Below are 19,281 nucleotides of genomic sequence, written 5' to 3'. Positions count from 1 at the left end.
GATTAAGGGAGAGATTGTGACTGAATACACACACACAAACACACACACACACACACACACACACACACACACACACACACACTTATTCTCAAAAAAACCCTCCAAACCAACATCCCTTTTTTTGTTGTCTCATGGAACCCTTTGGCACTCAAGTAAAGTCTATAGGCCCCTTCTTGGAATAATATTTTTAAATGCATGAAACAAAAAATAAAGGATTACAAAAGAAACCAAATATATTGAGAAAAAAAGTGAGATTATTTTCACCCATTCAAGTTCATAAACTTTCTTGAAAAAGAACTGGGATAGTCTTAACAAAGACCCCCCCCCCCCCCAGGACAAAGGTTGTGAGGATTAAAGATATTTGCAAAATGCTTAACATGGTGTCTGGAGCATAATAGATGATTAATAAATACTTATTACATTCCATTCTTTAGGAAATGTTCACAATTAGAAGGCATGATTTGTATTATGAACTAACACAGAAAGTAAAGAATAATCAAAAAGATAGAGAACCAGGAGGGAGCAATATTAAGAAATCCCCCAAAAGAGAACACATCTAAGAGGAGAAGATGGCAAATGGTATCCAGTGTAGTAGAGAGGTCAAAAAGAAAAGATAATTATCTTTAGGCCCTCTTTTTTTCAGAACACTAGTTACCTGGTAGTCTTTACTTCCAGAAGACCTCTGGGTTTAAGATATATGGAATGCCCATTTCTCTCATCCCAAGGAACTCAAGACCTAATCTCAATTCAGTGTTGCCAAGACCTAGATCTGAACAGTTTGGACTGTTTTAAGGAAGCATCTCTTAGTACTCCAAAAGTAGGTCAAGTGGTATGGAATAAGGAAAGTACTTCTAGCTGGGGCTAGAGTAATGATACCAAGATATAATGAAAAGATGGAGAGAATCTGCTCTTTCTCCTCTTTGCCCCTCTACAAAATGGAAGTAGGGGAAGGGGTGGGGAGGAGGGAGCAGACTGACAGAACCTTAAATGAAATTTCTTAGTTCCTCTCATCAAATCTCTCCTTTTAGAAAGGAAGAAACTTAGTCATGGGTTTCCCTTCACCTTTCCCCCTCATTCATGGTGACACTGAAAAGGTTGTCTCTGACTAACGAAGAATAAGTAAAATTCACATTATGGCTTTTTTTCTTTTTCTCTCATCCTTTGCACTAGCTGAAGAGATAGACTACCCATATAATATACTGTCTAGCTCCCTCTTCTGGCCTGTACAAGGTGCCAAGGGGCCAAGACTGGTGTGGGGCATTGAAGGTCAAAAGGATGGCATGGCAGAAAAGGGGCCTTCCTGCCCATTCGTCACCATGACAGCCCCATATGTCTCCCTATCAGAAAACACTCACCTCCCCCCAGTGCAGTTCATTATTCCTCCAAATGTTGTTGCCCAAGGTGCAGAAAGACCGACTTCTCTCATCCCAGTGACTGACGAGGATCTGGGGATTAGTTGGCTGCTCACTCTGCCCCTCAGCTCTCTGACCATGATGCTTTGGGGTGAGGGAACTGAGACTGCAGATGAAGTGGGCTGACTGGCCATTATTCTGATACCTCCATACATCCACTGTTTGTATAGACTAAGTTGGAAGGGCCCAGGGAGCGTGCTTGACATCACTCATTTGTAGGGCTTTCCCCTCAGATGTTCAGAAAGGCTTCCATTGAGAATGGTCCTATTAGGAAGGTGAAGAAACCAAATAAGGATGACCTGGGCTAGCTCTCCACCCCCTTCTTGAAGTTTTAAATGATATACCTTTTTTAACTCACTATCTGAAAGCACAATGAGTCACACATAATAGGCACTGAATAAATGCTAATTGAATTGTATGTGTTTATATATGTAAAACTGGCATTCAATCTTTAGCCTTCAATCCATAGGTTCAATGAACAAATTAACAGCAAGAAAATGGTTCTACTTATTCTTCTATTGGAAAAGATAATTATTCTGAGAGAAAAAGTTTTCATTCTAGATGTCAGCAGAGTAAAGTATTGACTGAGCCTGGGTCCTTACTAAAAAATGAAACTTGTGAAAATAAAATTCAAGCACATTTTCATTTATTCATGGGCATTAATGACTTTAATCAAGGTAGAACATTTTAAAAATTGGTGATTAGCCTTGACAATAGATGTATAAACAGGATCCTAATTCATGAATTTGCTAATTTTTCTTCTCTGTTGTATATGAACTAGTGATGGATATTTAGCCCTTCTCTATGTTAAATACACATTGATATTCATAGTCATCTCAATTATTAATTCAAACTTTAGGTAATCCCAAAATAGTTTATATAGGCCTTGAAGTACTGTTACAAACAAAGCTAAACTGCTATTTTTTTTTCTTTTTCTATCTACCCTGTTCTAATGGTAACCTCCAATCAACCGAATACCTACGTAGGAAGTGAAACAGATAAAACAATTCCTTAAGCATATGCAGCAAAAACAATCACTCTATTATAAAGAAATTTTACTCCAAAAAATTCATTGTAACTTCCTTCTAAACAATTATTTAACTTCCAAACTTACTTCCAAACATTGACCAAGCAGAGAGTTAATTTCTGGACTTCATAAGTAGGAGACCAGATGCTTCACAATCTCCATACATCACTCTTTCCTCTCCCTTCCTCCCTTTCTCTCTCCCTCATTTCCTCCTCCTCTTCCTTCTTCTTCTTCTTCTTCTTCTTCTTCTTCTTCTTCTTCTTCTGCTTCTTCTTCTTCTTCCTCCTCCTCCTCCTTCTCCTTCTTTCTTTTCTTCTTACCTCCTCCTCCTGTTTCTCCTCTTCTCAATCCTTTTGTTTTAGAAATCAAGAAAAATTTATTGAACTCTTATTTGTGTCAGACACTGCCAAAAGAGGAAAGAATCCTTGTCCTCAAATTGGCTAGGTAGAAAAGTGGGTGATGGACTGGACTTGGAATCAACAAGGTCTGACATCAAATCCTGCTTCATACAGGTATTAGATGTTTGATTCCAGACAAGTCACTTTGTATTTCTTAATCTCAGTTTCTTCTCCTAAAAAAATAGGGATCTATCAGCAACTTCCTCATAGAAAAGTGAGGGTCAAGTGAGATAATATTTATAAAGCACCTAGCAAACTTTAATTATTATTAATCTACTGGAAGGAAAAAGATATGAAAAAACATTAATGCAACAATGTCTGTGAGGTTCTTTAAGAAAAGAAAAGAGAAGGATAATGGAATAATCATTTATAAAGTACCAATTATTTACCAGGCTCTGGTAAAAAGCACTAAGTGCTTTCAGTGCTTTCCAAACACTTTCCAAACAAAGAAAGTAGGTGATAATATTTTTCTTATTTTATAGTTGTGAATACTGAAGCAGGGGTTAAATGACTTATCTAGGTTCACACAGTTAGTGTATGAGGACAGATTTGAACTCATCTTCCTGACTCCGGGCTCAGCATGTGGCTACCAGCTTCTTCCAAAAGCATCAAACCAGAAGTAGTCCTCCAGCTGAAACTTGAAGGAAACTAGAAATTCTCAGAAGTGGTCTTGAGGGGGCGGCTAGGGCGCAGTGGATAGAACACTGGCCCTGGAGTCAGGAATACCTGAGTTCAAATGTGGCCTCAGACACTTAATAATTACCTAGCTGTGTGGCCTTGGGCAAGCCACTTAACCCCATTTGCCTTGAAAAAAAAAGTGGTCTTGAGGAGGACAACCAAAGACACAATAAGAGATAGAGTTTGGCACATGAGGACCAGCAATAAGGGCAATTTGACTGGACCAAGGTATAAGTAGAGAGGATCAATATGTAATAAAGAAGGGAAAGTAGGTTTCGTCCAGTTTGTGAAAAACTTTAAAAGCCTGGAGGTAAGAGGTTGCTGCTGGAGTTTATTGAGTAAAGAGGCAAATAGTCAGATTTCTGCTTTATAAAAATCAGTTTAGGGGCAGCTAGGTGGCGCAGTGGATAAAGCACCTGCCTTGGAGTCAGGAGTACCTGGGTTCAGATCCGGTCTCAGACACTTAGTAATTGCCTAGCTGTGTGGCCTTGGGCAAGCCACTTAACCCCACTGCCTTACAAAAAAAAAAAAAACAAACCCTAAAAACTAAAAACAAATAAAAATCAGTTTGATGAGTCTTTGAGGGATGAAATGGAGAGGAGAGAGACATGAAGCAAGGAAACCATTCAGTTTGGTGGCTATCGAAATAGATAGGTGATGCAGTTCTGAAATAGGGTGGAAGATGAGTAAGCAGAGAAAAGAGAACATAACTGAGAGGTGTTGTGGGGGCAACAGTGGAATAAAGTTGTGATTGAGTGATTGGAAATGTGATAATACTCTAACAGAAAAGCAAAAGTTAAGAGGAAGGGTGGATTTTGGGAAAATGATACTGTCTCTCTCTCTATATATATATTTACATAGAATTATTATTTATATAGAAACATCCCATAATGCAATATCAACTAGAATTCAAGAGAAAGACTAGGACTGGAAATTATCATCAGTGTAGGGATGGTAATTGAAACCATGGAACTTGAAGAGGTTACCAAATAAGATAGTATAAAAATGGGTACCCATTGTTTGTTGATATGATAAAAATCCAGCAAAGGAGACTAAATGGTCTGACAAGTAGAAGAAGAACCAGAAGAGAGCAGAGTTATAAAAACCCAAAGAGGTGATAGTGTACAGGAGATAAAAAAGTCATGGAGTCAAATACTACAGTGTCAAGAAGGATGAAGGTTAAGATGAAACTGTAAGATTTGGTATTTCAGATTTTTACAGTCATTTCAAGATATCAATCCATTCCTCCTCTCCTCACTCAATTAACTCTTCCTTGTAACAGAGAAAAAATGGTAAACAAAACCAACTAACATACACAGTGATTGTGTTTGATATATATGCAGGATTCTGCACCCATATCCTCCTATTTCTATACCATCCTCATTTTTTTCTAGCAGGTTGATTGGTTATTATAGTTAATCTTTTAGTGAATTTTAAAAAGTTATATTATTGTAGTTATTGTATACACCAGTCTCCTATTTTTGCTTACCTCTCTTTGTATCAGCTCAAAAAAAACCTTTACATGTTTCTCTGAATTTCTCGAATCTAATGGTTCAGCAATATTCTATCAAACTCACTTGAGTCATTCCCCAATCACTGACCACTTTGTTTCCATTTGTTTTTCCTATTTCAAAAAGTGCTGCTATGAATTTTAGAACCTTATGGGATCTCAAGCAAAGGTACCTTGCTAAAAGTTCTACATTGGGAAGGAAACTAGCTGTCAAAACTATAAGCAGAACAAGATGAGCAATATGGAATATGAAACTATATCTCAAATTTGGTAGTCAATGAGAATTAACTTTGCAATAGGGTCAATAAAATAGAATAGAAGGGGGGCAGCTAGGTGGCGCAGTGCATAAAGCACCGGCCCTGGAGTCAGGAGTACCTGGATTCAAATCCAATCTCAGACACTTAATAATGACCTAGCTGTGTGGCCTTGGGCAAGTCATTTTAACCCCATTTGCCTTGCAAAAAAAATAGAATAGAAGACAAATAAGTGAGGAGAGTGTGATAGAGTTAAAAGACCTTGTTGGATAGAGAGGTCACCAATTTTAGATTGCTTTTTTTCCCTCCACTTCTGATATCAGAGAAGATCTACCAGTTCAAGTTTGTTATTTTGCTTTCACAATGATTGATTCCTCTGCATTGAGGTCACAGTGTCAGAAGGTTTGGGCTAGAGTGGGGACAGCATTTTATACATATGAACTATTGTAAAACTGGATGTTAAGTAGGGAGCTTGATATGCAAAATATATACATATATGTATAAAATAACAAACAAAAGGTGTGGTATGTTATTCATTTTCAAAATGACACATAAGTGGCTCAGTGGCTAAGTGCCAAACCTTGAGTTAGGAAGACTTGAGTTCAAATCTAACCTCAGACACTTACTAGTTGTGTGACCCTGGCACGTCACTTAACCCGGTTGCCTCAATTTCCTTATTTATAAAAGGGCAGCAATAGTGAGCACCAAATGATAAAAAAGATTATAAAATGCTTAACCCCAGTGGCAGGCACATATTAGGCACTATATAATTATTAACTGTTATTGGAGAATGAATAAAGTGAACTACAACACATTTAATCATTACAACTTTTTCTGACCCCTGTTTGGGGGTTTCTTGGCAAAGATACTGGAGTATTTGCCATTTTCCTTTCCAGCTCATTTTATAGATGAGGAAACTGAGAGAAACAGTATTAAATGACTTCCCCAGAACTACACAATTAATAAGTATATGATTCTGTATATGAACTCAGTTCTTCCTGATTCTATACCTAGCACTCTAACTACTATGCCAGTATTAGCCATTATAAAAAGGACTTTCCTTCAACTAGCCATGCCCCTGGCATATTTAAGTAGGATTTTACTTGACAAAATTCACTTATCAAATAGTTTTTGAGTCCCATTTATTGGATAAAGAAAACTGTATTCTTTTATTTTATTTATTTTTTATTTTCGGTAATAGGATTAAGTGACTTGCCTAAGGTCACACAGTTAAGCAATTATTAAGAGCCTGAGGATGGATTTGAACTCAGGTCCTCCTGACTCCAGGACTGGTGCTCTAGTGCCACCTAGTTGCCCCTGTACTCTTCTTTAAAATAGAAAAATGCAGGTTTTATGATAGTCAACATGTACCTATTGAATATTTATTGTGTATATATATATAGTATATTATGTATAAAGCATATTCTATGCATGAATATATAAAATGTGCACATATTTAAATTCACATGTGGTATATCATATATGTAAATATAATTATGTGTGTATACATGCATACATACATCATGACTGAAGAGATCACAAAAGACCATAAAACCTAGGCTTTTCCCTCAAGGAACTTAATATCTGAATAAAATAGAACACAAAAAGGTAAAAAGATAAGTAATAATATGACACAAGAGATTAGAAGTAAATGAATGGAGTTCAGAACTCTGGAGAAAGTCTCTTAGAGGGGGCTAGAGATGGGGAATAATCACTGCAAGCACCTTGCACCCAGCAAGTATTCAACAAATGGTTTTATATATATATATATACACACATATACATATATATGTATATATATATATATTTTATGAGCAAAGTCAATAACTAAGATAAATTTAGACATGTCTTCAAAATTACATGTTTTGAAGAAATGAATTGAAAATGTTGCCAACTCTAGATTGCAGAAAACTGTGAGCGCTAGCTATTCAGATATGGTAATGAGACTTTGGAGGACAGTTAAGTCATGTCTACAAAAAAAGGAAATTCGTCTTAGTTACTTAACTCTACCTGGTATCTATGTATGTGTGTATTTTCAGATAGTGTGTTTGTATTGATAAGTACTTCCAAATGATCCCCTCAGGCAGTACATGAAAATCATAAGACAGGAATGGAGACTAGAGATGGAAACACCAGAAATAAATCTCCCCACACCCACTTTCAACTTTATAATTACTGTGTGTATATTTTGTATTTACTTATCTATGCACATATGGCTCCCTCTTCTCTGGCTCTCCCCCAGTAGACTATGAACTCTTTGAAAAAGGGAACTGCTTCCTCTTTTGTCATTGTACCCCCTAGAGTTTTTGACACAGTGCCAGGTCATAAAACAAGTGTTTATTGAATTGAGTGGAATTGAATAGGGATTCTTTTTTTTTAAGATTTTTGCAAGGCAAACGGGGTTAAGTGGCTTGCCCAAGTCCACACAGCTAGGTAATTAGTAAGTGTCTGAGACCGGATTTGAACCCAGGTACTCCTGACTCCAAGGCCAGTGCTTTATCCACTATGTCACCTAGCCACCCCTGAATAGGGATTCTTTCAATGCATCTTAGATGGGACTTCTATCCTTCTCCATCTTTCTCTCTCCCTTCCCACTCTGTTTCTTCTCCTCCTCTTTCCCCTTTCTTTTTCTCAATCTACCTCTTCCTCGTTCCTTCCACTTCTCTCTTCTCTTTCCCTTTTCCCTTTAATAACTCTTCTTTTTCTTCTTCCTTCTCAATGACTCCTCACTGAGTTAAGGTCATGGCGTAGTAGTAGGGAGTGGGAGATAGGGTTGGTATTAAGGTGAGGATGACTTTGTGGGCTATTTTTGTCCAAAGTATCCCAATTTCCCTCTTTAATTGTTAAATTCATAACAAAGGAATGGCAAAGGGAAAAACAAAGAGATGTGCTTGTATGTATATGTATTGCTGTGTTTGTTTAAGTTTTTACTGGTGTGTGTGTCTGAAATACTATCTCTCTGAGGCTCTTCCTCTAGATCTAAGAGCAGGTTAATAGAATCTTAAAATTGTCACCCTGAGAGTACTATACTTGAGACCAATCCATGAAATGCACCTGCATCTTTCTAGAGAGATGCAGACTTTTTGTTTTTTATTCTGTTAGCAATTATAACCCATGCAGGTGAGGGGGAGGAGGAGGAGGTACTCTCAGGTGGTCTTTTGGTCACATAGTGATTTGAATTCCAGTGCCTCTGGAAGTGGATTCTCTATGTGTAGATCTTTCATAGAATTCTCATCCCTTTTTTTCATCTTTGTCATCTGCCTTTCTCACCTGAAGTACCTTTCTCTGCCTCCCTTTCTATACCTGTATCTTCCCTTTCTCTAAGGCCCAATTTAATTCTTATCACTTGAATACCTTAGCTATCCACACCACAACATTAACTGCACATCCTACTACTTATAATAATAATAATAATAAATAGCATTTGTAGAGTGCTTTAAAGTTTGCAAAGCACTTTATATAAATCATCTCATTTGATCCTCATAACAATTCTAAAAGATTTGTGCTATTGTTATCCCCATTTGGCAGATGGAGAAACTGAGGCTGAGAGGTGTAAAATGACTTGCTGGGACTGGTCCAAACAGCCAGTTAATATCTGAGGAGGATTTCAAAATCAAGTTTTCTAACTCCAAATTCCCTATGTTACCTAGCTACCATTCAGTGGACAACTAATCATATACTGTCTTGTATAAACTCTTATTTTATTATTTAAATTTTCTTGTGATTATATCTTGTGTCTCTGGTTATATTTTAATAGGTTTTGCTTTATATGTTTTTTTGTTAACCCATTATAGCAGCAAGTGAGTATTCAGCAAATATTTATTGAATGAATAAAAGAATGGATGAATCCATAATGGGAGGTTACTAAGAAACTGACTGGTTGTTCTTTCATCTCCTGGATAATGAAGATTGGTTCTTCAATCTATCATAGCAAGTTTGAAGAGATATGTACCAATGGAGGGTTTAGCAAAAATTGCACTCACTAGGGGAAAATGGGGGAAATTGCATGATGTGATGAAAAGAACAGTAGAGTTTGAGTCAGTGGTCTTGTGTTCAGATTCTGACTCCAATATTGAATGACATTGTGACCATGAAACTGAGTCTCAGTTTCCACTTGCAAAATGGGGGTTATTTTGTAACATAACACAACAAGGTTGTTTTAAAGATGCTGCTTTGTAAACCTCAAAGTGATATATAAATGTAATTTACTGGTATCATCAATCGAATGTTTTAGAATCCATGGGAAATGATAACAAAAAAGAAGAGGCAGAAAGAATAAAAATAATTAACATTTATATGGGCAATGGTGATGCAGTGGCCTAGAGTCAGAAAGCAGTGAGTTCAAATTGACCTGAGATATTTAGTAACTATGTGACGCTGGACATGTCACTTAATCCTGATTGCCTCAGTTCCTCATCTATAATATGAGTAGGAGAAGAAAATGGCAAACACACCAAATATCTCCTGCCAAGAAAATCCCCAAAGAGGTGACAGAGAACCATTCACAACTGAAATGATTAAACAACAATAACAAAAACAACAATATTTATATAGTACTTACTATCTGCCAGGCACTGTGATAAGCATTTACGATTATTATCTCATTTTATCTTCACAACCATGATAAGCATTTGCTCAATTATCCTAATGTATAGAGTATGAGTAATAAAATGAGCCAGAGCTTTTTAGTTAAATGGACTTTTGTAGACAGAGCTAAGACTTCCTGGGATGCCACTTTTAATTCAAATAAAGGGAAGAAAGATATGCCTTATTTAAGAAGAACAGCCTAAGTAGGATAGGTGACAAGGTAACATTTTACCTTAAAAAATATACAGCCATTTGGAAATCACAAATGGTAAAGGAAACTTGATGGAGAGTATGTAGGTTAGGATAAAAAGGTTGATATGGTGACGGAAGTATCCTAAGGTCATAAGGCAAATTGGGAGGAAAGGATGATGAGTTCCTGAGTGAAATTACAAAGCTGGCATGGAAAAAGGATGTAATTGTGATAAAGGACTTCAACTCCCCACAAATATGCTGGAGGACTTTTTCTGTTAAAAGCCGCAGCTGCTCAATTCTTGACGTGTCTTCATGCTAATTTCACTGTTCAGAATACTGAGGAATCAATGAGGGGAAACTACCATTCCACACCCCATCCTAATCAAAAAGGAAGAACCTGGTGGGAGAGAAGAAATGGTGAGAACTTTAGGAGGCAGTTTTTGATAGAGAAATGTCAGTCCCAGTATGACTAGGATTCCTAGAGTTTAACAAAGCAAATTTCAAAGATATTGGTCATGACAGAAGGGACCCTGTCACCCAGGACTTTAAAAAGGAAGTCAATGTGAGACAAATAAGAGACTAAAAAATGAATTCTATGATTTATTCACAATCAATTCTAATGGGTAAGAAAAGAGGAAGGTATCTAAGAAGACTGATATAGACATATGGGGAGCTGATCGACAAATTCATATTTTTAAAGGACATTTGTAAGAATAAATGGTATCAAGGTCAGGAAACTGAGGATAAACACAAAGGAGTGACAAGGTCCTATAATAATAGTGACAGGAATAAAGCCCAGCATGAGCTTGAGATAAATGCAAAAGGCAACAAAAAGGTTCTTAAAAAGGGAAAAAAAAACTGTGTTGGGGGCAAGAAAATGATCAAGGAAGGGACAGGACCACTGCTGGGGAGTGTATAGAGAAGAGATAAAGGACAATAGAGAGGAGGTGAAACTACTCAACTTCTGTTTTCTCTACAAAAAAAAAAAATGGTCTTCAGACTGGGGATGATAGAAGAGAAATGGTTAAAAGAGAATTAAAACCCAAGATAAATGTGGAGCTGGTATAGGAGTACCTGGCTGCCTTCAATAAGTTCGAGCCACCTGACTAAAATGAACTCCATGCAAAGGTCCTGTCAGAGTCTGGGTATGTGATTGTAGAGCCCCTGCTGTTATCTTTGAGGAATTAGAGAGAATGGGATTAGAAGTGAGCAAGTGTCCTAGTTTTTGTTGTTTTTTTTAAAGTGAAGTAAGTACATACTCCAAACTGCCAGCTACCATGTTTGTCTGATGCTATTTCTGAAAAGGGATAATTTAAGGGACAGTTGGAGAGCACTTACAAACTTCATTTTCTCATTAGACAAGTAGATTGGGGGAAAGTGGTGACACAGTGCATCTGGATTACATAGAGGAATCTGATAATGTCTCTTATTATTATCCTTGGGGCCATGATAGAGATAAGTGGGGCAAATGATGGTATAGTTACTTGGATTCAGAACTGGTTGATTGATTGGACTCAAATAATAGTGGTTGATGAGTTGGTACTATCTTAGGCTTCTAGTAGTGTCCCAGGGTTTTGTCTTTGATTCTTTTATTGTCAATCTTTTAAATATTGTCATATAAAGAGCTAGCAATATGCTTATCAAATTGACAGATGATATGAAGGTGTAAGGAAGCTGACGACTTTTTCTAAGAAGAAAAAAGTTCATTTGGGATGACTATGAAGTCTAAGTTAACCAAATCAATTTTACAAGTATAACTTAAGGAAAGATATGGCTACATAGGAGTTTATTTGGGAAAAAATAGGAATTCCAGTTGACCACAAACTCAGTAAATGTAAGCCACATAAAGTTGGTAGCACAGTATAGAGTATATAGTATTAGACTTGGTGTCAGGAAGATCTGCTTTCAAATTCTGCTCTGACATTACCTACATGATCATGTAACTGAAGGGCCAATTTGCATCAGTCTGTAGAGGTGGAGGAACTCTCCACTCTGTGAGTCCCTACACATTTGTATTCTCTTCTCTTCCTCCCACCCCCCAAAAATGTCTATCTACTTTAAAGATCATGTAAGATGTCATACATAAAGGTCTAATCAAATTTTAGTGTTATATAAATGTCAGTTATCATCTAACAGTCAAAAAATAAATAAAAATAAAAATGTAATGTGATCTTAGGCTCCTTTGGTAGAAGCCTGGGGTCCATAGAGAGAGGCAGACTGAATGCCAGTTGACTCTCCCAGTCAGCTATATTGGCAGAGGTTCCTCACCAAATTTGTCTTTAGGGGATGATTTTTTTTTTTTAACACAGTCCCTTTAAAGGTATTCTATTAAACTATAGAGCAGTTGCATCAATGGAAGGGGAAAGGATATGTACACTGAAGAAATCATGTATCATCAAAGTTTTGAATTCGGAGTATCTTTAATTCCATTGATTAGTGTTTAGTGCTAACATGTCCAAGGCCACATATAATCAACTCCCATATGGGCCAATTGACTTTGTTCTTTAACAAAGTCAATTGGTCACATGGTCACAACTGCACTCTGCTGCTAACCAGCTGTTGTGGAGAGATCTGTTTCTGGTCACTTGTCTCCAATTGATTGTCCACACACCTTCCTAACTAAGATGCTTAAAATGGAAATATTGTCATGTCATTCCTCTATTCAAGATAGTCAATATCTCCCTATTGCTTCTAGGATAAAATACAAAATTGTCAGCCTGAACTTAAAGGCTCCTAAAATCTGTCCACCATCTACTGAGTCTTACATTTTGAAATGAATTGTTGATTTGAATCAGACAAGATGAAGAAGTACAAAAAAATAGTGCAAATCTATCTCTAATATTTGTTAAAAATAGATTCAAAATCAAGCCCTTTTGGCACTCAGTCAATAATACTGATGTTTAGGAAGGGAAACATTTATTATGCAATTACTGAAATTATTTTTTGCAGATTAAAGAACAGGATTTTATCACAGAGCTAGCTAAAGCTTCTCCATTTTGAGTAAGAGTACAGGCAGGGTCTGCTTGGATTTGAGAAATATTTCCAATTTAGATCCCTTAGAACAAGACCCTAAAGAACAGTTTACCAATTAAAACATTGAGGAGCAAAGGGATTTCTTCACTTTTTCCTCTGCAAAATCATTGCATTGTCCCCAAATATGTAGAGAGCAGGGCATGGGATTAACCAGGCCCAGAGCTTCCTTGCCCTTCTATCTATTTCATATCTTCTCTATTTTGACTGCTATGCCTCTTATTAGGGGTTCTGTGTCACCCCTTTGCTGTGACCCCCCCCTCAGCCCCAATTTTACTGTCCATATTGTTTCCATCTTCCCAATTTTCCTAGAAATGTCTAGGCAAAATTTGAATTTTGATTCTGGTCCTGTCTCCTAGGCTCTACCTATCAGAGTTTGTTGAGTACAATTAAAACAAGGGGTAAGGCACTGGAAACCACCCAGATGGAACTGTGATTCAACAGGTGGTGTGAGTTAGGTACTGAGTTGGAGAGACACAGCAAAAGAATAGAGGAAGAGACAGTCCAGTGTGCCCCAGTCACCGGACAAGGGGAAGGTGATTGTGACTCTCAGCTGATGTAATTTCTTGCAGTTCTTTTATGCTAACCTTGTTTGTCATTGATAGAGTGTTGGCAGCCCTTCCAGTGAGATAAATGCAGTGTGAAAGGGTAATTAGGATGAGTGATTTCTAAGTCAAGGGAAATCTCTCAGACTCCAATTTCCCTATGGCCTTCGCATCCAAATTGATTTGGGAATAGAAGCAATAGGAAACCTGGAGTAAGGGAAAGGGAAATTTATGCCAGTTTGAAGAATGACCAATTGGAATGTTGTCTTGGGTGGCAGAAATGACTCTTGGATTTATTTCAAACTTCACTAGCCCAATATGACACAGAACTGACTCTTCACAATATTCTCTTGTGAGAAGATATCCAAGTGCCAAATTGATTCTGTCTTCCCCACAGAAATGGGTCATGCTTTGACCCATAGAAAGTAGATAGAGAAAGTTGTCCTTGGCCATATCCATTTCACTCTGATATTGAGAATCTCTACCCAGTCTCAAGCACTCTGATACCATTGGATGGTCCTCAATCCTTCTGCCTCTATCGATTCCAAACCATTTTAAGTTTTAATTAGATATGTTTATTTACGTGGAAAAGAAACTGAAAATTGGCATAGGACATAGAAGAAAATCAAAGTAATAGCTAAAATATCTGTCCACTGTACAGTTGGATGGCTCTCAAGCTTCATAGATCAACTTGTTAGAGATAATTTTCCTGTATCTAACATGTATCCTAGCTTGGTACATTGGTTTTACATAATCTATATGAACTGTAACCTCTAACATATTGATTTAAGGTTTGCAATATATTATGTATATATTTTTTATTTATTATATGTGAATGTATTATTCATATTATAAACATATTGCATTTACATACATTATGTATAAATATATAATATATATATATTGTTTATATTATAATATAATCTATTTACATATTATTTCAACTCTGGGATGTAGGTGCTAATTGTTGCCCCCATTTACAGCTGAGGAAATAGAAGTTGAGAAACTTTCCAGATCACCCAGCTCAGTGTTCAAAGTGGGATTTGAACCTAGGTTTTTCTGAGTCCAGGCTAAATATTCTAATCATTATACTAATCTAACTCTCCATAATTCTAGAGATACCCAGAAAGATGTTGCTTCCTTGTGACCTGGCTCAATGTATTCATTTACTTTTCTAGACCCCTATGAGCCAGCTTTGAGTTTGTTTAGATAGAAATCCCTTGGACTTAGTTCATTGGTATTTCATGTCAATAATTCAACAAGTATATAGTAACTACTTACTACATGCACATATATATATATATATATATATATATATATATATATATATATATATATATATATATATAAAATTGATTTGTATGAACTCTTTCTCCCCTCTGTTTCCCCTGCTCCTTTTTGCCTAGGAGAAAGAAGTATATTTTCTATACATCTTGATCTCTCCAAGGTTTAGGAGGATATTTTTGACCCTTCTCTAAGGAAATAGCTTGGAGGTTTCCCACCAGTAGCTAAGTAAATTTTTCTACTGGCTCTCTCCTTGGTGAAATGGTCAGGGATGATAGGCTTTTCTTTTTCTTGCCATAATTTAGAAATAGAACCGACATAGGGAGAGGATAGAGAGATGCATTGAGTCACTTACATGGAGTTAGCATGAATAGTTTTGTGAAAAGAGATAGATAGATTGCCCTGGCATAGAAATGATCTCTCTCTCTCTCTCTCTCTCTCTCTCTCTCTCTCTCTCTCTCTCTCTCTCACACACACACACACACACACACACACACACACACAAACACACACATGCACATCCTTATGAGGAAATTTTTATAATCTAAACTATCTTGGAACATGTTCCATCTATAGAGAATAACTAGGTTCTAACTTTCACTACAAGCAACATGAATTTGGAGCTCAAGTCCCAGATCACTCTGAGGAAGATGTGGGAAGATCCTATTATCCTGTTCATTCTGGATTGTGTTTTTTAAATTTCTTATTTAAATGCTTATTTTCTTTCTTATTTAAATGCTTATTATTTCAATATTTTCCTTTTGAGAATTTGTAAGCATGGTAACCCACTGAAAACTTAGGTTTGAGTTAATTTCAGAACTCTATAATTTTTATACTTTTTGGAGGGAAAAGGAGTCATAATTATTGCTACAAGTTTCTATAATATATACATTATATATATATGCAAATCCAAGGCTTACAAGAGGGTACTCAAAGGTTAGATAAGATCATACAAGATTAGAACCTCTGTGACCCATCCTCAGTCAATGGGTGTCATCAAATGATAAAATTTATATAAAATGATTTGCAAACTTAAAACCTCTAGATAAATGCTAATTATTATTGTTTTGGCTTATTACAATTGATGTTAATGGTGAAGTCACTCTATCTTTTTCTAGACCTGGAATCAGGAAGACCTGAATTCAAATCTGACCTCAAATACTTCCTGATCCTGAGCAAGTCATTTAACCTCTATTTGACTCAGTTTCCTCAAAAGTAAAATGGAGATAATAATAGTACCCATCAAGATTGTTGTGAGTATCAAATGAGATAATATATTGCATTAGTTACTGTATATCCTAAATCAGTTCTCTCTGAACCTCAGTTTTCTTTCAAACAAGGAGTTTGGACTAATGGTTTCCAACACCTTTGAATACAAAGATCCTTTTATTAAAGCATCATTCTTATTATTAGCTGATTCCACATTATAGAAGTTGTACTATTAGGTTGAGGAAATATATAACAAAAACCTACTGAAAATTCAATAATGGTTTGTGTTTTGTTAGTTATACTACATCTACACACCTTCAAAAATAATGAAGCATATTATATGTATGAGACATTTAGTTTATAGAGGGAATATTTCAATATTTATTAGACTGAGTCTCAGGGTCTGAGATTCACAGACTAGGAATCAGACTATTTCAATCAATCAATAAAAATTATTAAGCACCTACCATCTGTATGATAGCTAAAGTTCCTTTAGGTTTTGAAGTTCTGTGGTTCTGAAAAGCAAGTTCACTACATCTACAAGTAGAGGACCTGAGTTCAAGTCCTTCTGATGAAATTTTATTGATTATGTGAGTTTAGGTAAGTCACAAGCTATATGGGACTCACTTGCCTCACATGTAAAATTAAGGGGTTTATTTAGATGATCTCTGAGATTCCTTTTAGCTTGAGATCTATGATCTTATGAGGTGATCTGAAGGGCCATTACTGATATAGGAATATAATTCCTTAGGTTGTCTTTGACAAAGATTATGCGTCCCCAAGTCAGCCTGCTCTAATAATAACACCCTGAACCCGAAGTTCATAAAATGATTGCATTCTTTTGCATGCTTACTGATCATTAGGTACTCATCCTTTTATGATACAGGTATAAATAACCTTCCTCTCTTCTCCACCCACCTCCCCCACACCACCCAAAAGAGTGCTTTGGTCTATATCAATGATCTATGCCTACAGGATAAACAAAGTGCTAAAATGGTTCTGGATCTCAGAAAAAAATCTAAGACAAACTGATTCAAAAAGTTGGGAAAGAAAAGTAAACAATAGGAGAATCCTGTTTGGCATCAGTCAGAAAAATTAAGCCATTAGGTGATACTAGAACGTAAACAAAAGCAAATTGGAATTAAATAGAACATCCAGACATAGAACACTGGATATAACAGCTGCAAGGAAAGGATGGTAAAAATCACCTAGTCAATATTCTTCAATTAACAAGACAAAAAAAACAGTCCCAGAGAAATTAAATGATTTTTTTTTCAAGGCAATAGAGAATTTAATGAATGTGCTCTATAGTATATTGCCTCCTTGGAAAACCTATAGAAGAATAAATTAACTTAGGTGACACAACAAAAGTGTCCAGAATCAAGACAATTTCATAAACTTTATCTCCTAAACTGAGCAAAGTGAACTCTAGTCTTTGAACCTGTCTCTAAGTCTGTGCCCTTTTATTAGGATACATAAGATGGTAAACTGGTAGTGCTTCAACCATAAATTAATTTCACTACCCTTCACATTTATTTATCTTTTTCTCCATTCAGCAGTTATGTAAAAATGACCTGGGGATTTTCTTGGATTAAAAGCTTACTATGAGTCAACAATGTGTTGTGGTAGTGAAAGCAAGGACAAAAAGGAATATGACAAAAGAAACCCTAACAAAGTGTTGAGTTCTGTAAACAGAAGCACAAGGTATTGAACAAGGGAGATGGTCATCTGATTGTGCTCTCCTGATTCAGACATCACCAAATGAAGATCTGATGAAAGGAGACATTGTTATCAAAGAGAGTTTAATCTGGAATCAGAGGAACTGAATTCAAGACTCATCTCTGTAACTTACTCTCTGTGAGACCTGAGAGAATTGTTCCTTCTTCTGCTAAAGGAAAGGCTTGAATAATTATGATTGAATGAACTAGTATGATTAACCTGAAGAAGAGAGAATTTAGAGGGAATATGGCTCCTTTCTTCCAATAATTCTTAAATCAGAGTTAGAGTTTAGAAGGGACCTTAGTGATTGACCTTCTTGTCCAACCCTTTCCTTTTACAGATGAGGAAACAGATCGCCAAGAAAGTCAAGTGATTTGCTTAAAGTCACATAGAGAGTAATCATCAAAGGCACCTTTTAACCCCAGGTCTTCGGATAGTAGAGTTAGTTTTCTTACTACATGCATCATGCATATATATATATATATATATATATATATATATATGTGTATATATATATACATATACATATTTGATTCATATGAACTCTTTCTTTTCACCACAGATAACTGTTTTGTAATATCTTTGCCTAACATTGAGCACATTCAATAACATTTAGTGATGTTAATGATGAAAATAATGACATGATGATGAAGAAGAAGATGATGATGATGAAGATGATGTTGATTGATGATAGTGATAATAAGCTGCTCAGGAAAAATAGGAAAGGTGGGAACACTAATTCTAACAAAGCAGCCAGTCTTTTCCTCTGATACCTAGATTAGAGGGATTTCTTCCTCACCTAGGAACTTGCTTCCCCTACCTTCCATGCATGCACACTTTTTACTTTAGCTGTGAAGCAACACAGAGGAGAATTCACAGTTTTAAATCAACTTGTTAGCATTTTCCTTCAGCAGTTTTCATGCTTCCCAAGTCCAGGGAGCCTGGGCCCTAGAGCTGCTAAAGCTGTTGGGTGGTTGACAAATCTATTAAGAAGGTGAGATGTAAAAGTATACATAGATTGGACTCTCAGAGGGAATGGGTGTTGACCATGTGTTTGGGAGAGAAGGGATCATAAATTCTACCTGTGTAAAGAAGGGAGATATTTGATCAGAGCTCTTTAGTGGGATTTTTTTAAATATAGAGGTTCTCAACCCACACCCAAGGAATCAATTCTAAATTGACAGCATTCATTAATTTATTTATTGATTTATGTTTTAATTCATTCAACATAAGAAAGAACACTGAATTTGGAATCAGAAATTGTAAGTTAAAACTTAGATATCACTTGTAAGATATGGGCAAATCATCTTTCCTTAGTTATAAAATGCAGATAATAATATTAGCCCAAGTTATCTCACAGTATTGTTGCGAGAAAAGTGATTTTCTTTTTTTAATATTTTATTTGTTCTCCAATTATATAAGATAGCAGTTTCTAC

The 19,281-nt window shown here is 36.2% G+C and overlaps 1 long non-coding RNA gene across 2 annotated transcripts in view; it reads right to left on the bottom strand.

Annotated features, from left to right (window-relative positions):
* Nucleotides 1–19,281, bottom strand: part of LOC141488461 (uncharacterized) — an 86,566-nt gene that overhangs the window by 52,892 nt on the left and 14,393 nt on the right. For both annotated transcript variants that reach the window (XR_012468693.1, XR_012468692.1), the window contains exon 3: nucleotides 2,527–2,789. This is a non-coding gene — a long non-coding RNA (uncharacterized LOC141488461). The remainder of the gene's footprint in view (nucleotides 1–2,526; nucleotides 2,790–19,281) is intronic.

The sequence above is a fragment of the Macrotis lagotis genome, chromosome 1, assembly GCF_037893015.1.
Source record: "Macrotis lagotis isolate mMagLag1 chromosome 1, bilby.v1.9.chrom.fasta, whole genome shotgun sequence".
NCBI classification, from domain to species: domain Eukaryota; kingdom Metazoa; phylum Chordata; class Mammalia; order Peramelemorphia; family Peramelidae; genus Macrotis; species Macrotis lagotis.
Note: the sequence above shows the minus strand (reverse complement) of the source record. Positions and strands in the feature narration are given on the sequence as shown.